At 41.9% G+C, this 19464-nt stretch overlaps 8 non-coding genes and 29 pseudogenes across 8 annotated transcripts; all 37 read left to right on the top strand.

The window, feature by feature from the left end:
* The first annotated feature begins 83 nt into the window (after positions 1-83).
* LOC125002434 lies at positions 84-200 on the top strand (annotated as a pseudogene).
* A 7233-nt stretch (positions 201-7433) lies between these two features.
* LOC125002258 lies at positions 7434-7552 on the top strand. Its single transcript, XR_007111765.1, has one exon. It is a non-coding gene; the product is annotated as a 5S ribosomal RNA (ribosomal RNA).
* Positions 7553-7653: 101 nt separating this feature from the next.
* LOC125002143 lies at positions 7654-7772 on the top strand (annotated as a pseudogene).
* A 101-nt stretch (positions 7773-7873) lies between these two features.
* Positions 7874-7992, top strand: LOC125001839 (annotated as a pseudogene).
* Positions 7993-8093: 101 nt separating this feature from the next.
* Positions 8094-8212, top strand: LOC125002058 (annotated as a pseudogene).
* Positions 8213-8313: 101 nt separating this feature from the next.
* On the top strand, positions 8314-8432 carry LOC125001979 (annotated as a pseudogene).
* A 101-nt stretch (positions 8433-8533) lies between these two features.
* Positions 8534-8652, top strand: LOC125003247. Its single transcript, XR_007112109.1, has one exon. It is a non-coding gene; the product is annotated as a 5S ribosomal RNA (ribosomal RNA).
* Positions 8653-8753: 101 nt separating this feature from the next.
* Positions 8754-8872, top strand: LOC125002821. Its single transcript, XR_007111835.1, has one exon. It is a non-coding gene; the product is annotated as a 5S ribosomal RNA (ribosomal RNA).
* Positions 8873-8973: 101 nt separating this feature from the next.
* LOC125002070 lies at positions 8974-9092 on the top strand (annotated as a pseudogene).
* Positions 9093-9193: 101 nt separating this feature from the next.
* LOC125001604 lies at positions 9194-9312 on the top strand (annotated as a pseudogene).
* A 101-nt stretch (positions 9313-9413) lies between these two features.
* LOC125001724 lies at positions 9414-9532 on the top strand (annotated as a pseudogene).
* A 101-nt stretch (positions 9533-9633) lies between these two features.
* Positions 9634-9752, top strand: LOC125003181. Its single transcript, XR_007112046.1, has one exon. It is a non-coding gene; the product is annotated as a 5S ribosomal RNA (ribosomal RNA).
* A 101-nt stretch (positions 9753-9853) lies between these two features.
* LOC125002020 lies at positions 9854-9972 on the top strand (annotated as a pseudogene).
* Positions 9973-10073: 101 nt separating this feature from the next.
* LOC125003236 lies at positions 10074-10193 on the top strand. Its single transcript, XR_007112098.1, has one exon. It is a non-coding gene; the product is annotated as a 5S ribosomal RNA (ribosomal RNA).
* Positions 10194-10294: 101 nt separating this feature from the next.
* LOC125003286 lies at positions 10295-10414 on the top strand. The gene has a single exon (XR_007112146.1). It is a non-coding gene; the product is annotated as a 5S ribosomal RNA (ribosomal RNA).
* A 101-nt stretch (positions 10415-10515) lies between these two features.
* On the top strand, positions 10516-10634 carry LOC125001564 (annotated as a pseudogene).
* A 101-nt stretch (positions 10635-10735) lies between these two features.
* Positions 10736-10854, top strand: LOC125001396. The gene has a single exon (XR_007111653.1). It is a non-coding gene; the product is annotated as a 5S ribosomal RNA (ribosomal RNA).
* Positions 10855-10955: 101 nt separating this feature from the next.
* On the top strand, positions 10956-11074 carry LOC125003060. Its single transcript, XR_007111929.1, has one exon. It is a non-coding gene; the product is annotated as a 5S ribosomal RNA (ribosomal RNA).
* A 101-nt stretch (positions 11075-11175) lies between these two features.
* On the top strand, positions 11176-11294 carry LOC125001762 (annotated as a pseudogene).
* A 101-nt stretch (positions 11295-11395) lies between these two features.
* Positions 11396-11508, top strand: LOC125002812 (annotated as a pseudogene).
* A 101-nt stretch (positions 11509-11609) lies between these two features.
* On the top strand, positions 11610-11728 carry LOC125001487 (annotated as a pseudogene).
* Positions 11729-11829: 101 nt separating this feature from the next.
* LOC125002445 lies at positions 11830-11938 on the top strand (annotated as a pseudogene).
* A 101-nt stretch (positions 11939-12039) lies between these two features.
* LOC125002162 lies at positions 12040-12158 on the top strand (annotated as a pseudogene).
* Positions 12159-12259: 101 nt separating this feature from the next.
* On the top strand, positions 12260-12378 carry LOC125001927 (annotated as a pseudogene).
* Positions 12379-12479: 101 nt separating this feature from the next.
* LOC125002006 lies at positions 12480-12588 on the top strand (annotated as a pseudogene).
* Positions 12589-12689: 101 nt separating this feature from the next.
* On the top strand, positions 12690-12798 carry LOC125002332 (annotated as a pseudogene).
* Positions 12799-15074: 2276 nt separating this feature from the next.
* On the top strand, positions 15075-15183 carry LOC125001910 (annotated as a pseudogene).
* A 101-nt stretch (positions 15184-15284) lies between these two features.
* Positions 15285-15393, top strand: LOC125002602 (annotated as a pseudogene).
* A 101-nt stretch (positions 15394-15494) lies between these two features.
* LOC125002728 lies at positions 15495-15605 on the top strand (annotated as a pseudogene).
* Positions 15606-15706: 101 nt separating this feature from the next.
* Positions 15707-15824, top strand: LOC125002380 (annotated as a pseudogene).
* A 101-nt stretch (positions 15825-15925) lies between these two features.
* LOC125002729 lies at positions 15926-16034 on the top strand (annotated as a pseudogene).
* Positions 16035-16135: 101 nt separating this feature from the next.
* Positions 16136-16254, top strand: LOC125002316 (annotated as a pseudogene).
* A 101-nt stretch (positions 16255-16355) lies between these two features.
* Positions 16356-16466, top strand: LOC125002861 (annotated as a pseudogene).
* A 387-nt stretch (positions 16467-16853) lies between these two features.
* Positions 16854-16972, top strand: LOC125001477 (annotated as a pseudogene).
* Positions 16973-17073: 101 nt separating this feature from the next.
* On the top strand, positions 17074-17181 carry LOC125002750 (annotated as a pseudogene).
* Positions 17182-17282: 101 nt separating this feature from the next.
* On the top strand, positions 17283-17401 carry LOC125001743 (annotated as a pseudogene).
* A 101-nt stretch (positions 17402-17502) lies between these two features.
* LOC125002319 lies at positions 17503-17623 on the top strand (annotated as a pseudogene).
* Positions 17624-19464: the final 1841 nt, after the last annotated feature.

Here is a 19464-nt window from a genome sequence, read left to right as displayed (position 1 = left end):
AGACATGGTAACATTATATCATCAAAATACATGCAATGATCATTTTGAGCACTTATATCTACTGCTTAGTGACATTTGACATTGCTTACGGCCATAGTAACCTGAACACGCCCGATCTCGTCTGATCTCGGAAGCTAAGCACGGTCGGGCCTGGTTAGTACTTGATGGGAGACCGCCTGGGAATACTAGTGCTGCAAGCCTTTCATTTTCATCAGGAGACATGGTAACATTTACATCATCAAAATACATGCAATGATCATTTCGACCACTTATATATACTTAGTTTGTGACAGTTACCATTGCTTACGGCCATACCACCCTGAAAACGCCTGATCTCATTTGATCTCGGAAGCTAAGGGCCTGGTTAGTACTTGGATGGGAGACCGCCTGGAATACCAGGCGCTGTAAACTTTTCATTCTCATCAGGAGACATGGTAACATTTACATCATCAAAATACATGCAATGATCATTTTGATCACTTTTTTAATCCTTTAGGACATTTGACGTTCTTACTGCCATCCCCAAACCTGAACAACCCCGATCTCGTTGATCTGGAACCCAAGAATGGACGGGCGGTTTGTACTTGGAGGGAGACCGCCTGGGAATACCAGGTGCGAAAATTTTCTTTCTCATCAGGAGACGGGTAACATTTACATTATCAAAATACATACAAGATGATTTGACCACTTATATTTTTTACTGCGTTTGTGCCCGTTAGCGTTGTTACGGCCCCTTTCCCACCCAACACGCCTGATCTCGTTTGAGTTAAATTTTAGCAGTGTTTGGCCTGGTCAGAATTGGGATGGGAGACCGCCTGGGAATACCGGGGTGCTGAAGCTTTCATTCTCTCAGGAGATTTTGGGTAACATTTACGTCTCAAAATACATGCAATGATCATTTTGCCCTTATAATACTGCTTTATGCATTTGACATTGCTTACGGCCACACCAACCAAAAACGCGCCCGATTGTTTTGATCTGGGAAGAAAGCATGGGGGCCCCTGGTTAGTATTTGGAGGGGAACCCCCTGGGAATACCGGTGCTGAAAGCTTTTCTTCTCATCAGGGACATGGTAACTTTACTACAAAATAATCCAATATCATTTTGACCACTTATATATACCCCGGTTAAAAAGATTTGATTTTGCTTGGGCCCAAACCCAAACCCTGAAAAATCCCGTCTCGTTACCCGGGAAGCAAAAGCACGGTGGGCCTGGTTTACTTGGGTGGGGACCGCCGGGGAATTATCGTAACCTTTCTTTTTCTCAGGAACAGGGAACATTTACTCATCAAATACTGCAATGATGATTTTGAGACTTATATATACTGCTTTAGTTACATTTGCTTTGTTTACACCATACTAACCTAAACACCCCCCGATTTGTCGATTTCGGAAGCTAAGCATGTCGGGCCGGGTTAGTACTTGGATGGGGATGGGCCGGGGAAACCCGGGGGTTGTAAGTTTTCATTTCATGGGAGACATGGTAACATTTACTCATCAAAATAATGAAATTTTAAATTTTGACCTTTTATATATATGCTTTAGTGAATTTGACATTGCTTACGGCCATCCCAACCGGGGAACACGCCAGTTTCCGTCTGTCTCGGAAGCGAAGCAGGTCGGCCTGATTAGAAATTGGATGGGAGACCGCCTGGGAATACCAGGTCGTAAGCTTTTATTCTCATCAGGAACAGGGGTAACATTTATATCATCAAAATACTGCAATGATCATTTTAAAGCATTATATCAAGCTTTGTGACATTTGACATTGCTTACGGCCCTAGTAACCTGAACACGCCCGATCTCGTCTGACCCGGGAAGCTAAGCACGGTGGGGCCTGGTTGTATTGGATGGGGGACCGCCTGGGAAAACCCAGGCTGTAAGCTTTTCATTTTCATCAGGAAAACAGGGTAACATTTACATCATAAAAAAACATGCAATGTCATTTTGACCATTATTAAACTGCGTTTGTGACAGTTACCTTTGTTACGGCCATACCACCCTGAACACCCCTGATTCATCTGATCTCGGAAGTTTGGGGGGGGGCCCTTTTTGTACTTGGATGGGAAAACCGCCGGGGAAATAGGTGCTGTAAGCCTTTCATTTTCATCAGGAGACATGGTAACATTTCATCATCAAAATACTGAAAATGATTTTTTGACCAATTATATATATTGCGTTTGTGACAGTCACCATTGTTAGGGGCCATACCCCCCAAAAACAAGCCTGATCTTGTCTGATCTCGGAAGCTAACAGTGGGGGGCCCTGGTTATACTTGGAGGGGAGACCCCCGGGAAATACAGGTGCTGAAGCTTTTCATTCTATGGGGAGACATGGAAACTTTTACATCATCAAAATAAATGCAATATCATTTTAAAATCACTTTATATACTGCTTTAGTGACATTTGACGTTGCATCGGCCTACCAAACCCTGAAATTCCCGATCTCGTCTGATCTCGGAAGCTAAACATGGTCGGGCCTGGTTATATTGGGGGAGACCCGCCTGGGAAAAACCGGGTGCGTAGCTTTTCATTTTCATCGGGAGACATGGAAACATTTACATAAACAAAATACTCAAGATGAGTTGACCACTTATATATACTGCGTTTGTGACATTTAAAGTTGCAACGGCCATACCCCCCTAAACACCCCTGATCTCGTCTGATTCGGAAGCTAGCAAGTCGGGGCCTGGTTATACTTGGCTTTCAGACGCCTGGGAAACCGGTGCTGAAAGCCTTTTATTTTATCAGGAGAAATGGAACATTTTACATCATCAAAATAATGCAAGATCATTTTGAGCATTATTTTACTGCTTTAGTGACATTTGACATTGTTTTGGCCAACAACCTGAAACGCCCGATCTTACTGATCTGGGAACCCAAAGCGTGTCGGGCCGGTTAGTACTTGGTTGGAGACCCCCCGGGGGAATACCAGGTGCGTAGCTTTTATTTTCATCAGGAGACATGGTAACTTTACTCATCAAAAAAATCATGATGTTTTGACCATTAAATTTTAGGCGTTTGTGACAGTTAAAAGTTGCTTACGGCCCTACCACCCTGAACATGCCGATCTGGGAAAGCAAAACAGTGTCGGGCCTCGTTTTACTTGGATGGGACACCCCCGGGGAAAAATACTAGGTGCTGAAAAATTTTACATTATTACTTTACATTCACTTCATCAAAATACATGCAATGAGTTTTTTGACCACTTATATATATGCGTTTGGACAGTCACCATTGTTTAGGGCCTCCACCAGAACACCCCTGATCTCGTCTGATCTCGGAAGCTAAGCAGTGTGGGGCCCTGGTTAGTAATTGGATGGGAAACCCCTGGAATCCCGGGGTGCTGTAAGCTTTTCATTTTCTCAGGGACAGGTAACATTTACACATCAAAACACATGCAATGATGATTTTGACCATTTATTATACTGCGTTTGTGAGGTTACCTTGCTTACCCCCAAAAAACAACCCTGAACCGGCTGTTCTCGTCTGATCTGGGAAAAGAAAGCAGTTAGGGCCTGTTATTTCTTGGAGGGGAGACCCCGGGGAATCCCGGGTGCTGTAGGCTTTTCATTCTCACAGGAGACAGGGTCATTTACATATCAAAATACATGCAATGATCATTTTGACCACTTATAATACTGCTTTAGTGACATTTAACATTGCTTCGGCCATAAAAACCGAACCCCGCCTGATCTCGTTGATCTCGGAAGCAACCCGGGTCGGGCGGGGTTTAGTACTTGGATGGGGAACCGCCTGGGATTAGGTGCTCAAGCCTTTCATTTTCATCGGGAAACAGGGGAAACTTTTTCATCTCAAAATACATGCAATGATCATTTTAAACCACTTATATATACTGCTTTGTGACAGTTCCCATTGTTAGGCCTACCCACTGAACACGTTTTGATCTGGAAGCAAGCGTGTGGGCCCGGGGTTATATTTGGAGGGAGACCCCTGGGAATACCAATGCTGTAAGCTTTTCTTTTCACAGTAGCATGGTTAACATTTACATCACAAAAATACATGCAATGATGATTTTGCCCATTTTATATTACGGTTTGTGACAGTTAACGTTGCTTACGGCCTACCACACTGAACACGCCCGTTCTCTTGATCTCGGAAGCGAAGCAGGGGTCGGGCCTGGTTGTATTTGGGGGGACCGCCGGGGGAAACCAGGGCTGTAAGCTTTCATTCTCATCGGGAGACAGGGGAAAACTTACTCATCAAAATACATGAAATGATGTAAGATTGAGATCGGGCGTGTTCGGGTTTGGGTTGGGCCGAAAAGAAATGTCAAATGTCCAAAAACAAAGATATATAAGTCGTCAAAATGTTTTGCTGTTTTTTTGATTGAAAATGAAGGCAAAATTCTAGCCATCATGATAAAAGGAAAAACATTTCATGACATCATCATAAAAGGAAAACAATTGAGGACATCATCAAAGGAAGACACCCCTACCATCCCCCCTGTTTCATCCATGTTTCTTTTGTATGTGGTGAGCTCCGGGCCCTACGTCGGATTTTAACGTTTTCCTGTGAGCGCATGAGTCGCTTGTCTCTGTAGGTGCGGGGAAAACAATTACAAAAATTAGCCCCAAACTGCCCCCATACGTGTGAAAAGGTTTGTTTAAGCCTACCCCCACCTTGTATAATCAAATTTTTGTGTCCGTGTATTTTAAATTATGTGGGCTGATTCTTTATCGTATTTCCCTTGAGGTCATAATGGTCTGCGGGGGAACCTATTAACAGCGACTTGGGCTTTAAACTACCAATGATGTAAGTATTATGAAATTAGTTCTTTTTTTTGCGTTTTTTTGGGGAAAATACAGCAAACCCCAACGTCTGATTGGTAGCCGACGTGTGTTTCGAGATTTGTATTAGAAAATTGACAATTTTTTAGTAACATTGTTGTATTTTGCATCATTTTGCTTTTTTCCCCCCAATTTTGAACTGACGCCAAAATAAAATAAACCCAGTGGGGGATAACGGGGGTCGTTAGCAACGGGGAGTGGGGACAACTAGGGGAAAAGTTAACGGCTAAGGCCAATTTCAATGTGAAAGAATGTGTCTTTAGTATGTTATATTTTTTTTTATTAACCTTTTTTACCTGGGCAAGAAATTAAAAGAACATTTTTCCCGGATTTTTGGTTATTTTTATATTGCTTAAGTTTTTGTTTGTCTTGGAAACAGGCTAACCGGTTTGGCACATTGTGTGCTGCAACTGGTACAGCGTTAAATAGTTTACACAAAATATAGCCGAAAGGTCAACCTTAACATATTTGAGTGTTTATGCTTTTAATGCTGGATTTTTTTATGAAATGTATAAAAGAGGATCTATGAAAAAAAAAAAGCCCCCAGTTAGTTGTCATTAATGTACTTAATGACTTGAATCTTGAATTAGAGATAACAGGATTTTTTTATTTTATTCCCCTGGAGAAATGAAGGTTTTTTAAGACAATGCAAAATGATAAAAAAAACCCAAAAAAAAAAGGAGAAAAAAAATTAAAAAGTAATATTTAAAGTCAAAAAATATTACATCAAATACAATTTATATAATACTGATCAGTTGGTAAAAAGGTGGTAGGGGTGATTTTGGTTGCTCATCCAAAATCTGACGAATATATTACAATCAATGTACATCGGACGGCCAGTGTTATAGATTCACTATGTGACACTCAAGTTTTAAAAGGTGTTAATGAAAATTTTTGATAAAGGGAAACCCTAAAGGGAAAACACAACCCCGTGGGGAAGAAAAGAAAAATTATCACAAAAAAAACAAAAAAAATTTTAAAAATTTTTCCCCCACACTCTCCTTCCTAGCGCACTCCCCCAAAAAATTTACTGAATGTGCCATAGAATTTTTCCTTCATATGTCTAGAATTTGTCCTTTAAATCAATCTTTTCCTTTGGCCATGATGGCATAGAATCTTTGCCTTTGATCTTACTGAAAGTTTGTTTTTACCGCCTCTGGGGATTGTACATTCTTTAGTGCTTTTTTCAGAGTTACAAATTGATGCAACAAGAAAAGGAACACACTTGAATAGAGCAGGGTTCATGATTTTCGCCAAAAAGTTTTACAAAACATTTCCCGAAAACAAGCATAATGGAAACCCAAACAAAAAGAAAAAGAGCTAAATATTCAGAGGGGCACCGGGGAAAAATTGCCTGAAAGTGAATTTTTTCCTCAGAGAGTGCGGTTTTTTGAATTTTGTTACCAAATGCTGAAAAAACCCAACGGAAAGTCGGGTCAAAGTCAACAAGAGCCGCCGGGAAATTTTTCGACAGGAAAATTGAAATTGAATGCTGAAATTGACATCTGAAACAGCTCACCTCCCCCCCTAGGTGATGATGATTGGCAAAGGTGCAGTGGGGCCTTTCACGAAAAGCCAATCTGGGCGTTTTTTTTAAAAACACAAATCAAAACCCCCCGGTTTGGGACCGGGTTTCCCCTTGTTTTTCTCCTGTTTAATATTACTTTTTAATTTGACTCTACTTCGGGCAACTGTATCTTGTAGAAGCTTCAGCTCAAAAACAAAAATACATGAAAATGATGTTTTTTGGACCCTTATATATACTGCTTTGTGAAAGTTAACGTTTGTTACGGCCTACCCCCCTGCACCCGATCTCGTTTGATCTCGGAAGCCAAGCAGTGTGGGGCCTGGTTAGTACTTGGGGGGAGACCGCCGGGGAAAATACCAGGTGCTGTAAGCTTTTCTTTTCATCAGGGGACATGGAACATTTACATCACAAAAAACATAAATGATCATTTTCCCACTTATTATGCTGCTTTCGTGTGTTTACATTGCTTGGCCATACCAACCTGAACACGCCCGACTTGGAAGCTAACACGGTCGGGCCGGGTTTTGTACTTGGATGGGAAACCCCTAACACCAGTTGCTGAAAGGCTTTTCATTCTATGGGAGACGGGTAAATTTAATCATCCAAAATACATGCAATGATGATTTGACCACTTTATTATACTGCTTTTGGGGACGTTACCTTGCTTTTCGGCCAAAACCACCCTGAAACGGCTTTTCTCGTCTGTCTCGGAAGCAAAGCAGGGGTCGGGCCCCTGGTTAGTTCTTGGGGGGGGAGACCCCCGGGGAAAATCCCGGTGCTGTAAGCTTTTCTTTTCTCGGGAGACATGGTTAACATTTATCATCAAAATCATGCAATGATCATTTTTGCCCCACTTATAATACTGTTTTTTGTGACACTGGACGTTGCTTACGGCCATACCTACCGAACAGCCTATTCGTCTGATTCGGGCAAAGCCGGTGGGCCTGGTTAGTATTTGGGAGGGGAGCCCCCTGGGAATAAGGTCTGTTAGCCTTTCATTTTCAACAGGAGACATGGTAACATTTACATCATCAAAATACATGCAATGATGATTTTGACCACTTATATATACTGCGTTTGTCACAGTTACCATGGCTTACGGCCATACCACCCTGAACATGCCTGATCTCGTCTGATCTCGGAAGCTAAGTAGTGTAGGGCCTGGTTAGTACTTGGATGGGAGACCGCCTGGGAATACCAGGTGCTGTAAGCTTTTCATTCTCATCAGGAGACATGGTAACATTTACATCATCAAAATACATGCAATGATCATTTTGACCACATATATATACTTCTTTAGTGACATTTGACATTGCTTACGGCCATACCAACCTGAAAACGCCTGATGTCGTCTGATCTCGGAAGCTAAGCACGGTCGGGCCTGGTTAGTACTTGGCTTGGAGACCGCCTGGGAATACTAGGTGTTGTAAGCCTTTCATTTTCATCAGGAGACATGGTAACATTTACATCATCAAAATACATGCAATGATCATTTTGACCAATTATATATACTGCGTTTGTGACAGTCACCATTGCTTACGGCCATAACATCCTGAACATGCCTGATCTCGTCTGATTTCGGAAGCTAAGCAGTGTAGGGCCTGGTTAGTACTTGGATGGGAGACCGCCTGGGAATACCAGATGCTGTAAGCTTTTCATTCTAATCAGGAGACATGGTAACATTTACATCTTCAAAATACATGCAAGGATGATTTTGATGACTTATATATACTGCTTTAGTGACATTTGACGTGGCTTAAGGCCATACCAACCTGAACAGACCTGATCTCGTCTGATCTCGGAAGCTAAGCACGGTCGGGCCTGGTTAGTACTTGGATGGGAGACCGCCTGGGAATACTACGTGCTGTAAGCCTTTCATTTTCATCAGGAGACATGGTAACATTTACATCATCAAAATACATGCAATGATCATTTTGACCACTTATATATACTGATTTAGTGACATTGGACGTTGCTTACGGCCATACCTACCGGAACACGCCTGATCTCGTCTGATCTCGGAAGCTAAGCACGGTCGGTCCAGGTTAGTACTTGCATGGGAGACCGCCTGGGAATACTAGGTGCTGTTAGCCTTTCATTTTCAACAGGAGACATGGTAACATTTACATCATCAAAATACATGCAATGATGATTTTGACCACTTATATATACTGCGTTTGTGACAGTTACCATGGCTTACGGCCATACCAACCTGAACAATCCCGATCTCGTCTGATCTCGGAAGCTAAGCATAGTCGGGCCTGGTTAGTACTTGGATGGGAGACCGCCTGGGAATACCAGGTGCTGTAAGCTTTTCATTTTCATCAGGAGACATGGTAACATTTACATCAACAAAATACATGCAATGATGAATTTGACCACTTATATATACTGCGTTTGTGACAGTTAACGTTGCTTACGGCCATACCACCCTGAACACGCCTGATCTCGTCTGATCTCGGAAGCTATGCAGCGTCGGGCCTGGTTAGTACTTGGATGGGAGACCGCCTGGGAATACCAGGTGCTGTAAGCTTTTCATTCTCATCAGGAGACATGGTAACATTTACATCATCAAAATTCATGCAATGATGATTTTGACCACTTATATATACTGCGTTTGTGACAGTTACCATGGCTTACGGCCATACCACCCTGAACATGCCTGATCTCGTCTGATCTCGGAAGCTAAGTAGTGTAGGGCCTGGTTAGTACTTGGATGGGAGACCGCCTGGAGATACTAGGTGCTCTAAGCCTTTCATTTTCATCAGGAGACATGGTAATATTTAAATCATCTAAATACATGCAATGATGATTTTGACCACTTATATATACCGCGTTTGTTACAAGTACCATTGCTTACGACCATACCACCCTGAACACGCATGATCTCGTCTGATCTCGGAAGCTAAGCAGTGTAGAGCCTGGTTGGTACTTGGATGGGAGACCGCCTGGGAATACCAGGTGCTGTAAGCTTTTCATTCTCATCAGGAGACATGGTAACATTTACATCATCAAAATACATGCAATGATCATTTTGACCACTTATATATACTTCTTTAGTGACATTTGACATTGCTTACGGCCATACCAACCTGAACACGCCTGATCTCGTCTGATCTCGGAAGCTAAGCACGGTCGGGCCTGGTTAGTACTTGGCTTGGAGACCGCCTGGGAATACTAGGTGTTGTAAGCCTTTCATTTTCATCAGGAGACATGGTAACATTTACATCATCAAAATACATGCAATGATCATTTTGAGCACTTATATATACTGCGTTTGTGACAGTTAAGGTTACTTACGGCCATACCACCCTGAAAACGCCTGATCTCATTTGATCTCCGAAGTTAAGCAGTGTCGGGCCTGGTTAGTACTTGGATGGGAGACAGCCTGGGAATACCAGGTGCTGTAAGCTTTTCATTTTCATCAGGAGACATGGTAACATTTACATCATCAAAATACATGCAATCATGATTATGAGCACTTATTTATACTGCGTTTGTGACAGTTAACGTTGCTTACGGCCATACCACCCTGAAAACGCCTCATCTCATTTGATCTCCGAAGTTAAGCAGTGTCGGGCCTGGTTAGTACTTGGATGGGAGACCGCCTGTAAATACTAGATGCTGTAAGCCTTTCATTTTCATCAGGAGACATGGTAACATTTACATCATCAAAATACATGCAATGATGATTTTGACCACTTATATATACTGCTTTAGTAACATTTGACATTGCTTACCGGCCATACCAACCTGAGCACGCCCGATCTCGTCTGATCTCGGAAGCTAAGCACGGTCGGGCCTGGTTAGTACTTGGATGGGAGACCGCCTGGGAATACCAGGTGCTGTAAGCTTTTCTTTTTCATCAGGAGACATGGTAACATTTACATCATCAAAATACATGCAATGATGATTTTGACCACTTATATATACTGCGTTTGTGACAGTTAACGTTGCATACGGCCATACCACCCTGAACACGCCTGATCTCGTCTGATCTCGGAAGCTAAGCAGTGTAGGGCCTGGTTAGTACTTGGATGGGAGAACCGCCTGGGAATACCAGGTGCTGTAAGCTTTTCATTTTCATCAGGAGACATGGTAACATTTACATCATCAAAATACATGCAATGATCCTTTTGATCACTTATTTATACTGCTTTAGTGACATTTGACGTTCCTTACGGCCATACCAACCTGAACAAGCCCGATCTCGTCTGATCTCGGAAGCTCAGCATGGTCGGGCCTGGTTAGTACTTGGATGGGAGACCGCCTGGGAATACCAGGTGCTGTAAGCTTTTCATTTTCATCAGGAGACATGGTAACATTTACATCATCAAAATACATGCAATGATAATTTTGACCACTTATATATAGTGCTTTAGTGACATTTGACATTGCTTACGGCCATACCAACCTGAACAAGCCCGATCTCGTCTGATCTCGGAAGCAAAGCATGGTCGGGCCTGTTTAGTACTTAGATGGGAGACCGCATGGGAATACCAGGTGCTGTAAGCTTTTCATTCTCATCAGGAGACATGGTAACATTTACATCATCAAAATACATGCAATGATGATTTTGACCACTTATATATACTGCGTTTGTGAGAGTTAACGTTGCTTACGGCCATACCACACTGAACACGCCTGATCTCATTTGATCTCCGAAGTTAAGCAGTGTCCGGCCTGGTTAGTACTTGGATGGGAGACCGCCTGGGAATACCAGGTGCTGTACGCTTTTCATTTTCATCAGGAGACATGGTAACATTTACATCATCAAAATACATGCAATGATGATTTTGACCACTTATATATACTGCGTTTGTGACAGTTACCATTGCTTACGGCCATACCACCCTGAACACGCCTGATCTCGTCTGATCTCGGAAGCTAAGCAGTGTAGGGCCTGGTTAGTACTTGGATTTGAGACCGCCTGGGAATACCAGGTGCTTTAAGCTTTTCATTTTCATCAGGAGACATGGTAACATTTACATCATCAAAATACATGCAATGATGATTTTGACCACTTATATATACTGCGTTTGTGACAGTTACCATTGCTTACGGCCATACCACCACCTGAACACGTCTGATCTCATCTGATCTCGGAAGCTAAGGGCCTGGTTAGTACTTGGATGGGAGACCGCCTGGGAATACTAGGTGCTGTAAGCCTTTCGTTTTCATCAGGAGACATGGTAACATTTACATCATCAAAATACATGCAATGATGATTTTGACCACTTATATATACTGCGTTTGTGACAGTTACCCTGGCTTACGGCCATACCAGCCTGAACACGCCTGATCTCGTTTGATCTCGGAAGCTAAGCACGGTCGGACCTGGTTAGTACTTGGTTGGGAGACCGCCTGGGAATATTAGGTGCTGTAAGCCTTTCATTTTCATCAGGAGACATGGTAACATTTACATCATCAAAATACATGCAATGATGATTTTGACCACTTATATATACTGCGTTTGTGACAGTTAACGTTTCTTACGGCCATACCACCCTGAACACGTCTGATCTCGGAAGCTATGCAGAGTCGGGCCTGGTTCGTACTTGGATGGGAGACCGCCTGGGAATACCAGGTGCTGTAAGACTTTTATTTTGATCAGGAGACATGGTAACATTTACATCATCAAAATACATGCAATGATCATTTTGAGCACTTATATATACTGCTTTAGTGACATTTGACATTGCTTACGGCCATACTAACCTGAACACGCCCGATCTTATCTGATCTCGGAATCCAAGCAGTGTCGGGCCTGGTTAGTACTTGGCTTGGAGACCGCCTGGGAATACCAGGTGCTGTAAGCTTTTCATTTTCATCAGGAGACATGGTAACATTTACATCATCAAAATACATGCAATGATCATTTTTACCACTTATATATACTGCTTTAGTTACATTTGACGTTGATTACGGCCATACCACCCTGAACACGCCTGATCTCGCCTGGTCTCGGAAGCTAAGCAGTGTAGGGCCTGTTTAGTGCTTGGAAGGGAGACCGCCTGGGAATACCAGGTGCTGTAAGCTTTTCATTCTCATCAGGAGACATGGTAACATTTACATCTTCAAAATACATGCAATGATCATTTTGACCACTTATATATACTGCGTTTGTGACAGTCACCATTGCTTACGGCCATACCACCCTGAACACGCCTGATCTCGGAAGCTAAGCAGTATAGGGCCTGGTTAGTACTTGGATGGGAGACCGCCTGAGAATACCAGGTGCTGTAAGCTTTTCATTTTCATCAGGAGACATGGTAATATTTACATCATTAAAATACATGCAATGATGATTTTGACCACTTATATATACTGCGTTTGTGACAGTCACCATTGCTTACGGCCATACCACCCTGAACACGCCTGATCTCGGAAGCTAAGCAGTGTAGGGCCTGTTTAGTGCTTGGAAGGGAGACCGCCTGGGAATACCAGGTGCTGTAAGCTTTTCATTCTCATCAGGAGACATGGTAACATTTACATCATCAAAATACATGCAATGATGTAAGTACTTGAGATCAGACGAGATCGGGCGTCTTCAGGTTGGTGTGGCCGTAAGCAATGTCAAATGTCACTAAAGCAGTATATATAAGTCGTCAAAATCATCATTGCATGTATTTTGATGATGTAATGAAGGCAAAGATTCTATGCCATCATGATCAAAGGAAAACATTTCATGACATCATCATCAAAGGAAAACAATTGAGGACATCATCAAAGGAAGACATCCCATGACGTCATCGCCCTGTTTCATCCATCGTTTCTTTTGTATGTGCGTGAGCATGCCGGGAACTACGTACGGATGTAACGTTACTCCATGTGAGCGCATGTAGTCGCATGTGCGTCTGTAGGTGCGCGAAAACAATATACAAAAATTAGACCAACATGCTCCCATAACTGTGTGTAAAGGTTTGTTTAAGCCTCATCCACATTGTATAATCAATATGTTTGTGTCACGTGTAGTTAAATTATGTGCGGCTGATTCTTTATCGTATTTCCGTCTGAGGTACATAATGGTCTAGCTGGAACCTATTAACAGCGCTACTTGTGGCTTTACTACACAATGATGTAAGTATTATGTAAATTAGTTCTGTTTTTGCGTTTCTTTCGGGCAATACAGCAAACCCCAACGTCTGAGGTGGCAGCCGACGTGTGCTGTCGAGATTTGTCATTAGAAATATTGACAAGTGTTTTAGTAACATTGCTTGTATTTTGCATCAGTTTGCTGTTATCCACAATTTGAACTGACGCCAAAATAAAACGAAGCCAGTGGAGATAACGTGGTCGTTAGCATACGGTGGAGTGGGGAGCTAACTACGGGGCTAAGTTAACGTGCTAACGGCCAATTTCAATGTGTCAGAATGTGTCTGTATGTATGTTAGTATTTTATTTTTATTTAACCTTTGTTTACCTAGGCAAGCAATTAAGAACAGTTTTACCGGTTATAGTTGTGTTGTCATTTGTATTGCTGTAAGTTTTCTGTTTGCCTTGGAACAGGCTAACCGGCAGGACTATTTTACGTTATTCCCCGTGGAGAAATGAAGGTTTTACAGACAATGCAAAATGATAAAACAAACCAAAACCAAAGGAGAGAAACTATATAAAAGTAAATATGTTAAAGGTACAAAAAAAATTACATCTACTACTATTTTTCACTAATACTGATACAGTTGGTAGAAGAGTGGTAGTGGTGATTTTGGTTGCTCATGCCAAAATCTGACGACATATATTATCATATCAATAGTACCATTGGACGGCAGTGTTATAGATCTCACTATGTGACACTCAAGATTGAAAGGTGTTAATGAAATCTTTGATCGAGGAACCTAAATGAAAACACAACCAGAGTGAGAGAAAAGAAAATTATCACAGAAAACAGAAGAAATTTGGAAAATCTTTCGAAAAACTCTCTCTTCCTATCGCACTCCTCACAAAATTTACATAGAATGTGCCATAGAATGTTTTCCTTCATGATGTCATAGAATTCTGTCCTTTCATCAAATCTTTTCCTTTGGCCATGATGGCATAGAATCTTTGCCTTTGATCTTACTGAAAGTTTGTTTTATACAAGCCTCTGTGGATCTGTACATTCTTTAGTGCTTCTTCACAGTTACAAATTGACTGCAAGCAAGACAAGGAACACACTTGAATAGAGCATGGTTCATTGATTTTCTTTTCCAAAGTTTTACAAAACATTTCCCGAATAACAAGCATCAATGGCAACCAACAAAACAGCAAAAGAGCTGAATATCTCAGTAGGGAGCACTCTGGGAAATTGCGTGAAAGTGCAATCTTTCCTCAGAGAGGAAAGATTGTTTGAATTTGTTACCAAATGCTGCAAAAACCAACGAGAAAGTCGGCGTCAAAGTCAACAAGAGCCGTCCGGCAATTTTCAGACAGGCAAAAGTTGAAATTGATATGCTGAAATTGACATGCTGAAACAGCTGCGACGTCCGCATAGGTGATGATGATTGGCTAAGGTGCAGTAGGCCTTTCACGATAAGCCAATCTCAGGCAGTGTTCAGTTTAAACACCCAAATCACACCCAAACCCTGGTTGGACCGGGTCGCCTTGTTTTTCTCTCTGATTCATATCTACCTGTTACATTCTGACTCTACTTCCTGGCAGACTGTATCATTGTAGAAGCTTCAGCTCAAAAACAAAAATACATGCAATGATGATTTTGACCACTTATATATACTGGGTTTGTGGCAGTTAACGTTGCTTACGGCCATACCACCCTGAACGCACCTGATCTCGAAAGCCAAGCAGTGTCGGGCCTGGTTAGTACTTGGATGGGAGACCGCCTGGGAATACCAGGTGCTGTAAGCTTTTCATTTTCATCAGGAGATATGGTAACATTTACATCATCAAAATACATGAAATGATCATTTTGACAACTTATATATGCTGCTTTCGTGATGTTTGACATTGCTTACGGCCATACCAACCTGAACACGGCCGATCTCGGAAGCTAAGCACGGTCGGGCTTGGTTAGTACTTGGATGGGAAACCACCTGGGAATACCAGTTGCTGTAAGCTTTTCATTTTCATCAGGAGGCATGGTAACATTTACATCATCAAAATACATGCAATGATGATTTTGACCACTTATATATACTGCGTTTGTGACAGTTACCATTGCTTACGGCCATACGACCCTGAACACGCCTGATCTCATCTGACCTCGGAAGCTAAGGGCCTGGTTAGTACTTGGATGGGAGACCGCCTGGGAATACTAGGTGCTGTAAGCCTTTCGTTTTCATCAGGAGACATGGTAACATTTACATCATCAAAATACATGCAATGATGATTTTGACCACTTATATATACTGCGTTTGTGACAGTTAACGTTGCTCACGGCCATACCACCCTGAACACGCCTGATCTCGTTTGATCTCGGAAGTTAAGCAGTGTCGGGTCGGTTAGTACTTGGATGGGAGACCGCCTGGGAATACTACGTGCTGTATGGCTTTCATTCTTATCAGGAGACATGGTAACATTTACATCATCAAAATACATGCAATGATGATTTTGACCACTTATATATACTGCGTTTGTGACAGTCACCATTGTTTACGGCCATACCAGCCTGATCTCGTCTGATCTCGGAAACTAAGCATTGTAGGGCCTGGTTAGTACTTGGATGGGAGACCGCCTGGGAATACCAGGCGCTGTAAGCTTTTCATTCTCATCAGGAGACATGGTAACATTTACGTCATCAAAATACATGCAATGATGATTTTGATCACTTATATATACTGCTTTAGTGACATTTGACGTTGCATACGGCCATACCAACCTGAACAAGCCCGATCTCGTCTGATCTCGGAAGCTAAGCACGGTCGGGCCTGGTTAGTACTTGGATCGGAGACCGCCTGGGAATACCAAATGCTGTAAGCTTTTCATTTTCATCAGGAGACATGGTAACATAGACATCATCAAAATACATGCAATGATCATTTTGACCACTTATATAAACTGCGTTTGTGACAGTTACCATTGCTTACGGCCATACCACCCTGAACACGCCTGATCTAATCTGATCTCGGAAGCTTTGGGCCTGGTTAGTACTTGGATGGGAGACCGCCTGGGAATACTAGGTGCTGTAAGCCTTTCATTTCATCAGGAGACATGGTAACATTTACATCATCAAAATACATGCAATTGGGTATGGTAATTTTGGACCACTATACTGTATATACTGGGGCTTTGTGACAGTTACAGTTAGCTTCATAGGCCATCACCACACCTGAACAACACCTGAATTCTCGTACATGATCTCGGATGCTAAGCAGTTTGTAGAGGCCCTGTTAGTGTAGCTTTGGGAAAGGACATGTAGGTGGAATTCGATGAGTATTTCGATGGGAGACCGCCTGGGAATACCAGGTGCTGTAAGCTTTTCATTCTCATCAGGAGACATGGTAACATTTACATCATCAAAATACATGCAATGATGATTTTGACCACTTATATATACTGCGTTTGTGACAGTTAAAGTTGCTTACGGCCATACCACCCTGAACACGCCTGATCTTGTTTGATCTCGGAAGCTGAGCGGTGTAGGGCCTGGTTAGTACTTGGATGGGAGACTACCTGGGAATACCAGGTGCTGTAAGCTTTTCATTCTCATCAGGAGACATGGTAACATTTACATCATCTAAATACATGCAATGATCATTTTGACCACTTATATATACTGCGTTTCTGACAGTCACCATTGCTTACGGCCATACCACCCTGAACACGCCTGATCTCGGAAGCTAAGCAGTGTACGGCCTGGTTAGTACTTGGATGGGAGACCGCCGTGAATACCAGGTGCTGTAAGCTTTTCATTCTCATCAAGAGACATGGTAACATTTACATCATCAAAATACATGCAATGATCATTTTGACCACTTATATATACTGCTTTAGTGAAATTTGACGTTGCTTACGGCCATACCAACCTCAACATTCCCGATCTCGTCTGATCTCGGAAGCTAAGCATGGTAGGGCCTGGTTAGTACTTGGATTGGAGACCGCCTAGGAATACCCGGTGCTGTAAGCTTTTCATTTTCATCAGGAGACATGGTAACATTTACATCATCAAAATACATGCAATGATGATTTTGAGCACTTATATATACTGATTTAGTGACATTTGACATTGCTTACGGCCATACCTACCTGAATACGCCTGATCTCGTCTGATCTCGGAAGCTAAGCACGGTCGGGCCTGGTTAGTACTTGGATGGGAGAACCGGCCTGGGAATACTACGTGCTGTAAGCCTTTCATTCTCATCAGGAGACATGGTAACATTTACATCATCAAAATATATGCAATGATGATTTTGACCACTTATATATACTGCGTTTGTGACAGTTACCAGTTGCTTACGGCCATAACCAACCTGAACAATCCCGATCTCGTCTGATCTCGGAACGCTAAGCACGGTCGCCCCTGGTTAGTACTTGGATTGGAGACCGCCTGGAATACCAGGTGCTGTAAGCTTATCATTTTCATCAGGAGACATGGTAACATTTACATCATCAAAATACATGCAATGATCATTTTGACCACTTATATATACTGCTTTAAGTGACATTTGACGTTGATTACGGCCATACCATCCTGAACACTGCTGAGTTTCAGTTTGAAAGTCTCACAGAATCTACGGACCCACCTAGGTTTGTATAAAACAAACTTTCAATAAGATCAAAGGCAAAGATTCCATGCCATCATGATCAAAGGAAAACATTTCATCACATCATCATCAAAGGAAAACAATTGAGGACATCATCAAAGGAAGACATCCCATGACGTCATCGCCCTGTTTCATCCATCGTTTTTTTGTATGGTGCGTGAGCATGCACGGAACTACGTATGGATGTAACGTTACTCCATGTGCGCGCATGTAGTCGCACGTGCGTCTGTACGTGCGCGAAAACAACACACAAGAATTAGACCAACATGCTCCCATAACTGTGTGCAAAGGTTTGTTTAAGCCTCATCCACATTGTATAAATCAATATGTTTGTGTCACGTGTAGTTTAATCATGTGCGGCTGATTCTTTATCGTATTTCCTTCAGAGGTACATAATGGTCTAGCTGGAACCTATTAACAGCGCTACTTGTGGCTTTACTTACACAATGATGTAAGTATTATGTAAAATTATTTTCTTTTTTGCGTTTCTTTCGGGCAATACAGCAAACCCCAACGTCTGAGGTGGTAGCCCGTTGTGATGCTACCAACTGGTACAGCGTTAAATAGTTGTACAACTACAACTATAGTCGAAGAGCTACCCTTCTTATTTAAGTGTTTATGCTCTAATGCTGGACTTTTTATGAGACATGTATAAAAGAGTGATCTATGAAAATAAAAAAGACCCCAGTTAGTTGTCATTAGATGTACTGAATCACTTGAATCTTGAATTAGAGATAAGGCAGGACTATTTTACGTTATTCCCCATGGAGAAATGAAGGTTTTACAGACAATGCAAAATGATAAAACAAACCAAAACCAAAGGAGAGAAACTATATAAAAGTAAATATGTTAAAGGTACAAAAATAATTACATCTACTACTATTTATTACTAATACTGATACAGTTGGTAGAAGAGTGGTAGTGGTGATTTTGGTTGCTCATGCCAAAATCTGACGACATATATTATCATATCAATAGTACCATCGGACGGCAGTGTTATAGATCTCACTATGTGACACTCAAGATTGAAAGGTGTTAATGAAAACTTTGATCGAGGAACCTAAATGAAAACACAACCAGAGTGAGAGAAAAGAAAATGATCACAGAAAACAGAAGAAATTTGGAAAATCTTTCCCACACTCTCTCTTCCTAGCGCACTCCTCACAAAATTTACATAGAATGTGCCATAGAATGTTTTCCTTCATGATGTCATAGAATTCTGTCCTTTCATCAAATCTTTTCCTTTGGCCATGATGGCATAGAAATCTTTGCCTTTGATCTTACTGAAAGTTTGTTTTATACAAGCCTCTGTGGATCTGTACATTCTTTAGTGCTTCTCACAGTTACAAATTGACTGCAAGCAAGACAACGAACACACTTGAATAGAGCATGGTTCATTGATTTTCGTCCAAAGTTTTACAAAACA

The sequence above is a fragment of the Mugil cephalus genome, chromosome 23, assembly GCF_022458985.1.
Source record: "Mugil cephalus isolate CIBA_MC_2020 chromosome 23, CIBA_Mcephalus_1.1, whole genome shotgun sequence".
Taxonomy (NCBI): domain Eukaryota; kingdom Metazoa; phylum Chordata; class Actinopteri; order Mugiliformes; family Mugilidae; genus Mugil; species Mugil cephalus.
This window is presented reverse-complemented; position numbering and strand designations above follow the sequence as displayed.